This window comes from Lithobates pipiens, unplaced genomic scaffold, assembly GCF_037356315.1.
Source record: "Lithobates pipiens isolate NorthernLeopardFrog02 unplaced genomic scaffold, aLitPip1_a1.2 Scaffold_13, whole genome shotgun sequence".
Lineage (NCBI taxonomy): Eukaryota > Metazoa > Chordata > Amphibia > Anura > Ranidae > Lithobates > Lithobates pipiens.
This window is the reverse complement of record NW_027507718.1, coordinates 27,526,278-27,540,751: the sequence shown is the minus strand read 5'-3', so window position 1 is coordinate 27,540,751 and position 14,474 is coordinate 27,526,278.

Here is a 14,474-nt window from a genome sequence, read left to right as displayed (position 1 = left end):
GAGGGATCCTTAGATCCTTCCTCTCGGACCGAGAGGAAGTAGAGAGAAGACGTTGCTGGAAGTGGCAGCAGATGAGTAAAGGATCCCTCTGGTGGCTGAATACGAGGAGTGAAGTGGGACACCCCCTGTTTTTGTGATGTGCTTGGTTTTCTCTTTTCTAAGGATCCCACTGGTGGCTGAATACGAGGAGTGAAGTGGGACACCCACTGTTTTTGTCATATGCTCAATAATTTCTGAGTTTCTAAGGCCCCTTTCACACTGGGGCGTTTTGCAGGTGCTACAGCACTAAAAATAGCGCCTTTATAGCGCCAAAAAAATCTGCCCCTTTCACTCCAGTGTGAAAGCTGGAGAGCTTTCACACTGGAGTGGTACGCTAGCAGGACGGTGAAAAAAGTCCTGCTAGCCGCATCTTTGGATCGGTGAAGGAGCGTTGTATTCACCGCTCCTACCCATTGCAATCAATGGGGCAGCAGGGCTGCAGTGGCGCTTTGCGGGCGGTTTTAAACCTTTTTCGACTGCTAGCGGGGGTTAAAACCGCCCTGCTAGCAGCCGTGTGTGCAATTTCAAAGTATGACATGTGACATGACGTTCTACAAAAAAAATTGGGCTAACTTTACTGTTTAGTTTTTTTTTTTTTTTTTTATTCATGAAGTGTATTTTTCCCAAAAAATCGCGTTTTGAAAGACGGCTATATATAGCTAAAGCGAAATTATATATATATATATATATATATATATATATATATATATTCTAAGTAATTTTCAAGCAAAAAAAAATACAGATTTGAACTTGTAAGCAACAAATGTCAGAAATAGGCTTAGGCCTGAAATGCAAAAAGCCTTATGTACAGCCCATAGGGTATTCGGGTCAGACACTGGGTCTTTTTTTTTAGCTTAAAAAAAGTATTGAAGTTAGTCATGGAGTATAGCTGCATAAGAGTCAGATTGCAGATACCTTGTGTTCATACGCCACAGGTAGGCAGGAGGAGATCTGGAACAGTCTTCTATACTAACACATATAGGAGAATGGTCCCACCAAGTGGTGGGGGGTATGGAGGAGTCCGATTTTACTTTCTGGAGGGTCCATTGATCCACGAGGAAGAGGTCAATTCTAACTCTAATTGCATTCATCCCCATGTTGGCAGCGCCAAACATTGTAAAGTCAAAGGGTTGGTAGGAGAGGGCCCAGAGCTGGTTTACATCTTTTAGGTTGTGACAAGGAATCTAGGAGAGGATCCGGAGATATGTTAAAATTGACCCACCAGATGATAGAGCCCTGTTTTATACTGCTAACTTTCTTGTGAAGTTTGCGTAGGAAATGCAGTTGATGCACGTTTGGGGCATATACAGTTACAATGGTGTAGTGGGCATTATTTATAGCGCAGAAAAGAATGAGGAGGCGCCCTTCTTTTGTGCAGTCTTGTAGTTGGAAGGGGAGAGGATTATTGATAGCAACAAGGATGCCCTTTTTTTTGCTGGGGCATTAGCAGTAAATATATTGTTAATTCTTATTGGAGCATTTTGTTGGGTTGTGAGCATGAAAGCGATTCTCCTGTGTGCAAAGAATAGCACAATTTGAGTGTGTTGCTAGTTTCCATAACAAAGCTCTCCTGGCTGGGTGGTGAGTCATTTTTCGTTGAGGGACATGGACGTGAATGGAAAGGTTGTGGGTAAGGAAGGTTGAGATTGCAGGCATTGAAAGAATTGCTGTTAGAGAACACCTCATAGGAGTAAGAGCAGAACAGAAGTAATAGTGAAACTTTAGCTTATCAGAAACTTCAGGACAGTAACTATAATACAGGGAACTAGCTTCTGTGTAGGATGCTGGCGAGAAGCAGGGTGAGTCTTTTCCACAAAAGAACAGACAACAAACAAGAAAAAAAAGCACAATGCCCAACTCTCTTCCTAAACAGTGGCACTATAATGCCAAGGAAGAGACCCTTATCAGGTGGGATATTGGAGTTGCAGGATAAACCAGGGCAAGTGCCAGCTGTACCTTGCTCCATTAATATGGAGGCATTAGGAATAATGGCCTAGCTTTGCAAGAGACGTAAACCCTCCTGGAGAGATGGCACTATGTGCTTGGAACCATTGTGTGTGATTGCAATTTTAATTGGAACAACCTATTGTGATGGTTGCGGAGTGCTTTTGTTAAGTTGCCTGCGGCGTTGTAGAGTGTGTTTGAGATAGATCTGTGAATAGCTGCAGCTGTGAATAGGGATCAGATATGGTGCCCAGTGATCTCGCTTTCTGCAAGAGTTGCTCTTTGACATGGAAATAATGGATGCAGAGTATTGCATCCCTGCCAGTTTGATATCTGCCAGTTTGTCTTTGATCCAGTGGTGTTTCTCAACGTGATCGGCGTTTGCGTTGACAGGATTATTGACAGAGGCAATGGCTCCCATATTTGTTTCAACGTGAGAAATCCTATTCTCAAGGGTAGTAACAGAGTGATCAAATTTGTGAAGCATGGGGAGCATGTCTGCTTGAAGGGAGCTCTGCAGGGACATCAGCATGTCTTTTAATGCAGCGGTCATCGATCCTGTCCTCAGGGCCCACTAACAGACCAGGTTTTATGTATTACCTTGGGGAGAGGCAGACTAAAATACTGCAATCACTGAGCAGCTAATGATATCACATGTGATGTATTTCAGTTATCTTGCAAACCTGGCCTGTTAGTGGGCCCTGAGGACAGGGTTGATGACCAATGTTTTAATGTGTTATCCATGACAGGTTGCCCTGAAGTAGGCTAGGATGCTATGGGATCTGATTAAGAGCCCTGGGATCCCTGAATGGCAAGTTGCTGGCTCACCTCATGCAGCTCTGACAGAGTCTAGCCTGATCCTGGCTTTGGCTGGGCTGTCAGATGCGGGAGTACCTGGTGGAGATGGCAGCAGGCTGGAGAAGTAATTTATACATGCTGGGGGGAGTTCCCTGCTGTGACTGAGAGGACAGTAGGGCCGCAAGACAAGGTGTTGGCCACTGCGCCGTTCGGCCAGCTGATACATAAATTCTGTGTTTTTTCAGGCGCCTGTCCCCCTTCTTCAGGCACATGCCACTGGGCAAGAGGAAGAATGCAGGCAGGTTTGGCAGGGTTCACTGATCCTCTGAGATGTGTCAGATGCTATAATCCCAGCCTGATGAGAGGGGCTTGTAAACTAGGCGTCCATACTGTCCGTGTGCCGCCTGCCATTCATTTTTTAATGGCATCTCAAATGTTGTGCTGCAATTGTCACCTGACAGAGTTGCGCAGTAAACAACATTGCACGTCGCCCAAAAAAAGGAGCAGGCGCTTCTTTTGGGTGACTAGTGTTGCACGATGCGGTTTCCTGCAACTGCCGTGTGATTATCACGTGACCCTTGCAGCAAAACTGCACCGTGTTTTGAGGTGCTATTAAAAATGAATACCACTCGAACATGCATGTGGCATTTTGCCACAATTGCAGCGTGATTTGGAATCGCAAGCAGAATCACGCAAATTCCCAAATGACGATCCCAAATCATCAGATGTGAACGGGGCCCTATTCTGAAAAAGTGCTGAAGCTTTTTCATGTAACAGCCAAGGGCCAAGTATTACCTTAAGGAGAGTTTAGCCAAAGCCTGTTTATTTTTTCATTTACAGGTTTCTTTAGCCATGCCTAATCAGGAAAACTACACATTCATGTTTTATAGAATGCTCACTCTCAAAAGATAACAGTAAGTTGATTGAAGCTTACAATTTATATACAGTATAAAATAGTAGCTTTAGCATACCTTCAGCTCTCCACATGGAGCTCTAGCAGCCTCTGCTGTTAGCATACAGCAAGGCATCACTATAGTAAATGGAAGCTGGATTTGTCTTATACTTCTAAAGCAGGCTGCTCATGTGAAGGCTGAAAAACAAAGTAACTTTCCTTTCACTGTATGTCCATGTGCTGCAAGAAGGGGAAATCTTCAAAGTAAAAGATTTTCCCCTCTTTGGTATCTGTTAGTTGAAAAGGTGTCTACATTTGAAAATTTACCCACGCTTCCTGTTCTAGTGGTAACTGAAAAATGTGTGTGTGTGTATGTATGTGTGTGTGTGTATATATGTATATATATATATATATATAAATATAAAATGTTGTCCTTATAACAACGATCCCTTGAAAAAAAAAGTTAAATCTTAGCCAGTGGAGACACAGACAGAAAAAAAAACTTGGATGAGGTGCTAATCCTTTGCAAGTTTAATAGAAAATAAAAATAAATAATTTTTACATACAATTTAAAGGAGAAAAAGACTATGGCCTTTTTATATCATGCTTCTACACATCTCGTAAAGATCCATTTGTTTATAGTCAAGTATGGTTTAACAAGGTAAAGAGGCATTTTATGCTGTAGCACCCTCTTAGCATAGGATACTAGGTACATTTTATTTTTGACTTTTAATTTTCAGGGTTTCCCAGGCTGGGAGTTTGGTTGTTTCCCTCTGCCTCTGGAGGAAGCTTCCAGAGCTTAGGGTGGGATATTCAAATAACCAGCCTAAATATTTATCATGCTTCAACCAATACCTGGAGAGGAGGGCCTAGAGAGGGGCTGGAAGGGTGATAAATAGTCTTTGGCACTGGAGAGCTGGGTTCACTCTCCAGTGCGGGGGCAGGGCCGTCTTTAATATTAATTGGACCCTGGGCAAAAATGTTCTTGGCCCTCCCCCCATGCAATATCACTCTTCACCTGCTCTGAGACATACAATAGCTAGCAGCTAGACTTAAAATCAGTTTACTGTACCAGATCAGGCAGCAATTGCGATTGGTTGCCAGTGGTTGCAGCATATCATTACTGCTTACTGACTGGTTGCTAGAGGTTACAGAACACATTATGGCTCACTGATTAGTTGCTAGAGGTTACAGCAAATTATTTCTGCGTGTTGGTTGGTAGATATTACTGTACAGTAATACTGCTCTCTGATTGGTTGCTAGAGGTCACAGCACATCATCTCCTCACTGCAGGGGAGCATGATATACATATGAATACCGATTTATTTACATATCAATGCCGCCAGCTATTTACTTAGTCATGCCGCCGCTATTTACATATGAATTCTTGTTATTTACATGTAAACACATGGTCTTTAGGTGAGTCATCTGTACTCAACAATATGGCAGAGCTGGGTAGGATTAGTAAAAGCATTTCATACTGAGAAATCGGGACATAGCACAGGACTAAAACTTCAAGGAACAAGGGAATTTAACCACCTTCAGACCGGACCATTTTGCTGGTAAATGACCAGAGGTCTTTTTACAATTTGGCACTGCGCTGCTTTAACTGGTAATTGCGCGGTCATGCAATGTTGTACCCAAACAAAATTTGCGTCCTTTTCTTCCCACAAATAGAGCTTTCTTTTGATGGTATTTGATTGCCTCTGCGATTTTTATTTTTTGCGATATAAACGTAAAAAGACCGCAAATTTTGAAAAAAAATGATATTTTCTACTTTTTGTTATTAGAAAAATCCAATAAACTCAATTTTAGTCATACATTTAGGCCAAAATGTATTCAGCCACATGTCTTTGGTAAAAAAAAAGTCAATAATTGTATATTTATTGGTTTGCGCAAAAGTTGTCACATCTACAAACTAAGGTACGTTTTCTGGAATTTACGCAGCTTTTAGTTTACGACTGCCTATCTCATTTCTTGAGGTGCTAAAATGGCAGGGCAGTACAAAACCCCCCCAAATGACCCCATTTTGGAAAGTAGACACCCTAAGGAAATTGATAAGTGGCATGTTGAGCCCATTGAATATTTTATTTTTTTGCCTCAAGCAATTGAATAATGACAAAAAATATATATTTTTTTTTTTTTACACAAAGTTGTCACTAAATGATATATTGCTCACACATGCTATGGGCATATGTGAAATGACACCCCAAAATAAATTCTGCTGCTTCTCCTGAGTACGGGGATTTTTGGGAGCCTAGCCACGTACGGGGCCCCGAAAACCAAGAACCGCCTTCAGGTTTTCTAAGGGCGTAAATATTTGACTTCACTCCTCACTACCTATTACAGTTTTGAAGGCCATAAAATGCCAAGATGGCACAAAACCCCCACAAATGACCCCATTTTAGAAAGTAGACACCCCAAGCTATTTGCTGAGAGGCATGTTGAGTCCATGGAATATTTTATATTTTGCCACAAGTTGCGGGAAAATTACAAACTTTTTTTTTTTTTTTCACAAAGTTGTCACTAAATGATATATTGCTCACGCATGCCATGGGCATATGTGAAATGACACCCCAAAATAAATTCTGCTGCTTCTCCTGAGTACGGGGATACCACATATGTGGGACTTTTTGGGAGCCTAGCCGCGTACGGGGCCCCGAAAACCAAGCACCGCCTTCAGGCTTTCTAAGGGCGTTACAGTTTTGAAGGCCATAAAATGCCAAGATGGCACAAACCCCCCCCCAAATGACCCCATTTTGGAAAGTAGACACCCCTAAATTTAGGGGTACACTAGTGAGACTAGGTAATAAATGGCGGGTGCCCTGAAACTATAAAAAAATAACTAACCAACCAGCGTCACCTGTAACAGTTATATGGTGATCACTGGTGAAAGGGTTAACTAGGGGGCAATCAGGGGGCTTCATGCGGTAGTATATGGGGGTCCCTGGCGCTATAAAAAGCTGCGGCGAACCTAAATACCTACCTGCCTAACTAGCGTCACCTGTGACACTAATACAGTGATCAGAAAAACGATCGCTTATTAGGCTGGGTTCACACTGGAGCGATGTGGGAACGCTACAAATGCGCGGCGGGTTCCCGCATCACATGCCTCCCGGCGGCAGTTCACACTGCCCTATGCGAACTGCTGGGAGTGTCAGTGAAATGTTAATTACACTCCCAGATCAGTTCGCATATCGCAGTGCGATCTGCAAACTCGGATCGCATGGTGTGAACACCCATGCGATCCGATTCTGCTGCGGACCAAAAAAAGGGTCCCGTGCGAGTTTGCGGCGGGTGCGGCGGGTGCGACACGAATTCAGCCATACTATCTGTATGGCTGAACTCGAATCGCACAGAGATCGGATGTGATTTGCACTGCAGTGCGGTGCGAATCACATCCGTTCTCATAAACCGCTGCAATGTGAACCCAGCCTTAGTGACACTGGCGACGGGGGGTGATCACGGGGTTAAACCTTTATTGGGGGGGTTAGGGGGGTACCTTAGACCTAAAGGGGGCTAACCCTAACTGCCCTAACAGTTATTACAGTCACAAATGACACCCGCCGGGTGATCAGGGGGTTAAACCTTTATTAGTTAATAAATGGCGGGTGCCCTGAAACTATAAAAAAATAACTAACCAACCAGCGTCACCTGTAACAGTTATATGGTGATCACTGGTGAAAGGGTTAACTAGGGGGAAATCAGGGGGCTTTATGCGGTAGTATATGGGGGTCCCTGGCGCTATAAAAAGCTGCGGCGAACCTAAATACCTACCTGCCTAACTAGCGTCACCTGTGACACTAATACAGCGATCAGAAAAATTATCGCTTATTAGGCTGGGTTCACACTGGAGCGATGCGGGAACGCCATGAATCCGCGGCGGGTTCCCGCATCGCATGCCTCCCGGCGGCAGTTCACACTGCCCTATGCGAACTGCTGGGAGTGTCAGTGAAATGTTAATGACACCCCCAGATCAGTTCGCATATCGCAGTGCGATCTGCAAACTCGGATCGCATGGTGTGAACACCCATGCGATCCGATTCTGCTGCGGGCCAAAAAAAGGGTCCCGTGCGAATTTGCGGCGGGTGCGTCGGGTGCGACACGAATTCAGCCATACTATCTGTATGGCTGAACTCGAATCGCACAGAGATCGGATGTGATTTGCACTGCAGTGCGGTGCGAATCACATTCGTTCTCATAAACCGCTGCAATGTGAACCCAGCCTTAGTGACACTGGCGAGGGGGGGTGATCACGGGGTTAAACCTTTATTGGGGGGGTTAGGGGGGCACATTAGAACTAAAGGGGGCTAACCCTAACTGCCCTAACAGTTATTACAGTCACAAATGACACCAATGCAAAAAAAAAAAAGAAAAAAAAAAAGCAATTGGTGTCACTGTGACTGGGGGGGCAGGGGTAATTGGGGGGTGATCGGGGGGTAAAGGGGGGGTGTGAGTGTGCCTGGCATGTTCTACTGTGTAGTGTAGTGCTTGTGCAACTCACCGATGCTCTCTCCTCGGTGCCGGAACGAAAAATACCGACACGGAGGAGAGAATACATCACTTCCTCTCCTGTGTTTACATTACAGGAGAGGAAGTGATGTCACGGGACATTTTCATTCGTCGGGAGCGATCGCGAGGGGGTGGCCATGAATGAATGGCCGTCCCCTCGTCCGGGATCGCTCCCGAACGAATACCGACCGCCGCAGGCACCGGGCGGGGGCCCGATCGGGCCCCCGACTGGCGGGCAGGCAAGGACGTACATGTAAGCCCTTATGCCTGCCCGTGCCATTCTGTCGACGTACATCGTCGTGCGGCGGTCGGCAAGTGGTTAAACTGGGATAGTTGGCAAGTATGAGGCAGCTGTTTTGGGCCCCACCACACTAACATGGCCCAAGGCAACAGCCCCTTTTGCCCTGCCCAGGAGGGTGCCAGAGCCTGAGAGGCTGCTGCCCTTAAAGAGGTTGTAAGCCTCCCTGTCTAATTTGTACATTTACTGTATACTGCGGCAATTATGTAATCAGCGCATGTGCTCTGAAGGAACGGTTGCCCATACTGTTTCTTCAGAAGTGTGTGCCGTGACCGGTGGCTCCTGTGCATGGGAGTGACATCACGCGGCTCTGACCAGTCACACAGCCTAAGTCCGCGGCCCTTGAAGGAAAACTGGCGAAGATGGATGCAGCCTGCAGTGGGGACTGCGTGGGCTTCATTTGCAAGAAAGCGTCATATAATGTGCTGGTATGTGATGCATACTAGCACATTATGCCTTTACTTTGCAGGGAAGAAGAAAGGAAGAAAAACTCATCAGGGTTCACTTTCTATTTAAGCAGCCCATAGACTGTGTTGTGGTTCTTGAGCCCTCAGTGGTACCAGGGCTGAGATCCTGGATGGATCTCCTGAGAAGTTAGTTGCACTACCAGATATTTGGCCTGGAGAAGGATTGTCTCACTCACTAGACTGTGTCCAGAGGAAGGTGGCAGCTTTCCTGGAGACTTGTAAAGACCCTACATTCCTACATTATTCCTGTGACTGTGCAGTATTCTGGAAATCACGCTGGCTACCAGTAGTTGTGCATCGATACAAGGCAACCATATGCCAAATAAGTTTACCTCATGGTTTTTAGCTCTGAGGAATTAGATCATGGCTCTTCAAACTATGGCCCTCCAGTTGTTCAGAAACTACAATTCCCTCATGCCTAATCATGTCTTTGAATGTCAGAGTTTTACAATGCCTCATGGGATGTGTAGATACGCAACAGCTGGAGAACCATAGTTTGAGGATCCCTGCCTTGGACTGTTCGGAATCTTGCCTCATGGTCCCCCAGGTCTTTGCTTGTTTAGAAAGTTACCTTATGGTCTTCAGCTTTGGGGGTTTAGACTGTCCAACATTCTCATCTAGCTAAGGAGAAGATTGTCTTCTAGCTAGTTGCTATGTGCTAATATTGGCGTATGCTATGCCCTAACTACTCTCCTGTTAACATTTAGTTGAGCAATAAATATCACCATCGGACGTCCCCTAGACCAGGGATATGCAATTAGAGGACCTCCAGCTGTTGCAAAACTACAAGTCCCATCAGGCCATGCTTCATGGGTCTTGTATTTCTCCAACAGCTGGAGGTCCGCTAATTGCATATCCCTGCCCTAGACTGTATCACTAGAGCCTATGTGAATGGATGTGTGTTTATGGGTACGGACAGCCTCTGTACTATTAGGGAAGAACCATATAATATCTGAAGCCCCTGAGTGTGTGTGTGGGGGGGGGGGGGGGGGGTGGCACTATAATAGGAACAAAGGCTCTTTGAAATTTTGCATAAGTAACAAGATTCCAAAAGAGTAAAATTTAACATACACTATATTGTCAAAAGTATTGTGACACCTGCCTTTACACGCACATAAAGTTTAATGGCATCCCAGTCTTAGTCCGTAGGGGTCAATATTGAGTTGACCCCTAAAAAAAAAGCTTTGAATCTTCTGGAATGGCTGTCCACAAGGTTTAGGAGTGTGTCTATGGGAATGTTCGGCCATTCTTTCAGAAGCACATTTGTGAGGTCGGATACTGATGCTGGATGAGAAGGCCTGGCTTACAGGCTCCACTCTAATTCATTACAAATGTCTTATCGGGTTGAGGTCAGGACTCTGTGCAGGCCAGTCAAGTTCCTCCACCCAAAACTCACTCATCCATGTTATTATGGACCTTGCTTTGTGCACTGGTGCGCAGTCATGTTGGAACAGAAAGGGGCCATCCCTAAACTGTTCCCACAAAGTTGTATAGCACCGCCTAGCGTTTCTAGAGCAGGATGTTTTGTGTTAGTGTAGGTAAATTTTGAGGCTTGGCTGGCAGCTAAGCCTGTGTGTTTTTCTGGGTCGGGCAAGTGTCTCTGGTAGGCTGGATAACTTGGCAACAGCTTTTCTGAACTCCTTCCTGCTTGCTGGAAACTTGGAAGAGGTTCCAGAAGTAGATAGGAGGAGTCCAGGAGGAGCTAGCTGGAGTATTCTGAGGGCCCTGACCAATCCCCAGCAAGAGAGTTGGTAGGGGCAGGCCCCCTCAAATACTTAGAGTCAGCTCAGCAGGGGAGGGTGTGGAGTTTGAAGTTGGAAGATGGAGAAGGAGTGTTAGGCTCTCAGCCTTTGAGAGTAGCTCCACGAGTCTGTGTGTGGGGGCTGGACTCAGGCCTGGGCTCGGTTGCGGAAGAGACACCCTCTTCATGACACACAGACGGATCCTGACCAGGAGGCACGGGAGCAAGGAGAGGACAGTAGGAGGGCACTGCTGGACAAATCTCCATGGAGGAAGATAGCCAAGTGGGCTAGTGCGTTATACAGTTAGAGGACTGAGAGGCATGCCTGAAGGGACTGGGTGCAAGCAGTCTAGGTTGGATGCAGAGTCAGTCTGGGAGGACTGTGGAAAAGAGCCAGGAGGGCTAGTGAAACAGGCAGCTGCAGCCCAGCGGGCTGGCAGACCTGAAGAGGTGGTACTGGGAGCAGTAGCCACAGGATAGGACAGCTGGCACCAAAGACCTCTCTTTTTGCTACACCAAAAAGGGTATTCACATGGATCTAACGGAGTGTGTGTTATATCAAGCCAACTGTGCTAGTTGGTCCTGGGAGTTGCAGTTCTACAAGCAAGGTTGTGCTGGAGGTAGAGGAAGAGGAGTGTGCATATACCGGATGTGTCCCTGTAGAATTCTACTGATGAAATGGGCATCCCATAATAACCCTTCCCCTTCCAAGTTCAATTTGCCTAAATAAAAAAAAAAACAAAGCTGCAAGGGCTGCTTCTTGTCTCGGGAATGATTTAGAAATTCATGTGCCTGGCTGTGCAGGGTGCCAGATGACCAAAATTCACCATTGGCTCCACGTGGGGGTTGCGCTACAGTTGGGAGCATGAAATTGTCCAAAATGTCTTATGCTGACACCTTATGAATTCCCTTCATTGGAACTAAGTGGCAAAGCCCAACCCCTGAATAACAAACCCCACACCATAAACCCCCCTTCACCAAATGATTTTTACCAGTGCACAAAGCAAGGTCTATAAAGACACAGATGAGCGAGTTTGAGCTAGAGAAACTTCACTAGCCTGCACTCTTCCCAGAAGAGTTGATACTTTTATAGCTGCAAAGGGTGGGCCAACTCAATATTGAACCCTACGAACTAAGACTGGGATGCCATTAAAGGTCATGCATGTAAAGGCACGTGTCACAATACTTTTGACAATATAGTGTATTACTTTTATTTAGAATTTTAGGCAATAGTTGTGTTGTTCTGCTCTAATGCAATCCCATACTTTAAAAAAAAAATACTTTTCTGAACGGTCCAGTCATTTATAGTGTATAAGCCAACTTTGTTTTAGCTTTAGATAGAATAGGAAATGGGTAAAACCCTTGTCAGTTTTTTATTATGTGTCCCACTGGGGAGATATCTTTTTACTTCTTGTCCCAGGGAGACAGAAGAAAACTAGAGGAAATCTCTCCCTCTAAGGCCGCATACACACGATCGGAATTTCAGCCAGCAAAAGACCGATGAGAGCTTTTCATCGGAAAATGCGACCGTGTGTAGGCTCCATCGGACTTTTGCTGGCGGAATTTTGGCCAGCAAAAGATTGAGAGCAGGTTCTCAATTTTTCAGTCGGAAATTTCAATCGTCCGTACAAATTCAGATGCGCAAAATTCCTACGCATGCTCAGAAACAATTTGACGCATACTCGGAAGCATTGAACTCGGCTCGTCGTGTTGTACGTCGCCACGTTCTTGACGGTTGAAAGTTCAGAGAACTTTCGTGTGACCTTGTGTATGCAAGACAGCTTGAACGCAATCCTGTCGGAATTCCATCGGAAAAACCATCAGAGCTTTTTTCCGACCAAAATTCAGATCCTGCATACACGGCATTACCAATACAACTCTCAATAGTTGTAATGCTCTGCATGAGCCTAATGTGGGTGCTAGCGAGAGGTCTCAGGATACTCGCAGACCACAGAGTATTCCCGAGACTTTCTTAAAGGAGCCAGTGCCATTGGGTTTTTACTTGTCAGGTAGTCTGAAAGAAAAATTCTGGAATAAGGATTTTATTGATTTACTGTCATTGCTTCCATCAGCTAAATAGGTAACACAAAAAGATGACTAAGTGGATGAGAATAGGTGTAGGCCTGTAACCAGGAACTTTAATAACTGGTTGCAGACCTTCTGCATTTATTGTAGTGTAATGCCCCGTACACACGACCAGACTTTTCAACATCAAAAGTCTGACGGAATGATTCTGGCAGACTATTCGAACGTGTGTGGGCTGCAGCGGACTTTTGATTTGCAAAAGTCTGACAGACTTTAGAAATGGAACATGTTTCAAATTTTTCCGACAGAACTCTGCCGGACCCAGTTCCTACTGAGAAATCCGCTCGTGTGTGTGTTAGTCTGACGGACTAAAACCGACGCTAGGGCAGCTATTGGCTACTGGCTATGAACTTCCTTATTCTAGTCCAGTCATACGTCATCACGTTCGAATCCGTCGGACTTTGGTGTGATTGTGTGTGGCCAAGTCCGTTCATTCGGAAAGTCCGTCAGAACTCTGTCAGAACTCAGTCGAAAGTCTGTCAGACTTAGTCCCTCAAAAAGTCTGGTCATGTGTACGCGGCATTACGTGTGAAAAATCTCCTGAAAAAAAGTTTGGGCCTTTTTCAACTCATGACATCCATATTGAAAGCATATAAAAATTTTGGCGGCATTACTTGTTTTTTGTACGTTGAGTCTTTCATTCAGAAATTGGCCATGCACCCTACTTCAAAGTGAGGTGCTAAAGCCGTGGGTTTATGACTCATCTTATTTTTGCCTCAAAGACCATCTAGTTGTAGTGGTCTGTTGCCACTAGTTACTAACATCCACGCATATTCATCCTGCTGCCAGACCTCCATATATCGCTTCTGAGACAATGAACAGTCATTTGCTTTGTTTTGTTTTTGTTTTTTGGGAGGATATAACTTGGTTGGGGGAAAGGATATATGGAATTCCCATAGATTGAATTATTTTGCCATCATATTTATAAATTTGAACTTTGTTTGAGCCTTGAACAAATGATGTACATGTATAACATCTACAGTCTCTTCCCTGCATCACCACACAGATTATTGCTCCTCCTCTGCATAACTCCTGCAGACTATGGCTACCAGGAATACTTCCCTCCTGCGCAAACTTATACTGTAGCACAATATGTTTCTTGTCACATCCTCTTCTACATGCAAAAGAACCCACTCTGAATAGACACTAATGCTGACTCTGATTAGTTGCTGCTACTAGGCCAGAAGTCTGCAATACCTCTCCCCGGAGGCCTAGTAGTTTAGTAGCATGTGCTGAATGGTGGACTACTGTTCCCAACTAGTTCACCCTGCAAATCCTGCGCCCTCGGGCTGCATCTATTTGACACTATTCTTCACAGTCTCTCCTCTGTTCCAGGACTCCTCATCAATGACTGTGTAAAGATGAGGCCTTAATCCATGACCATGTATGGATGAAGTTCCCTCCCAGACTTCCAGACATGTCTCCACATCCAGCTCTCCACTGTGGTACACTCACCGACCTTTCTCTGCCCTGAGTCCATGATGGAGAGCTTAACTGGACTGTATGTTCCGACAGCTTCTCCAGTCCCTCTGCTCCAGGAACTCCTCATCAATGACTGTGTAAAGATGAGGACTTCACACATGACCATGACTGTGATTGGCACTTCCCCCCCAAAATGGGGGTGCACTCCTGCTACTGTCTAATACTCCACTCTCCACTTCTGCCAGCCGACAACTCCCCCCCAGTGGCCTGTTACCG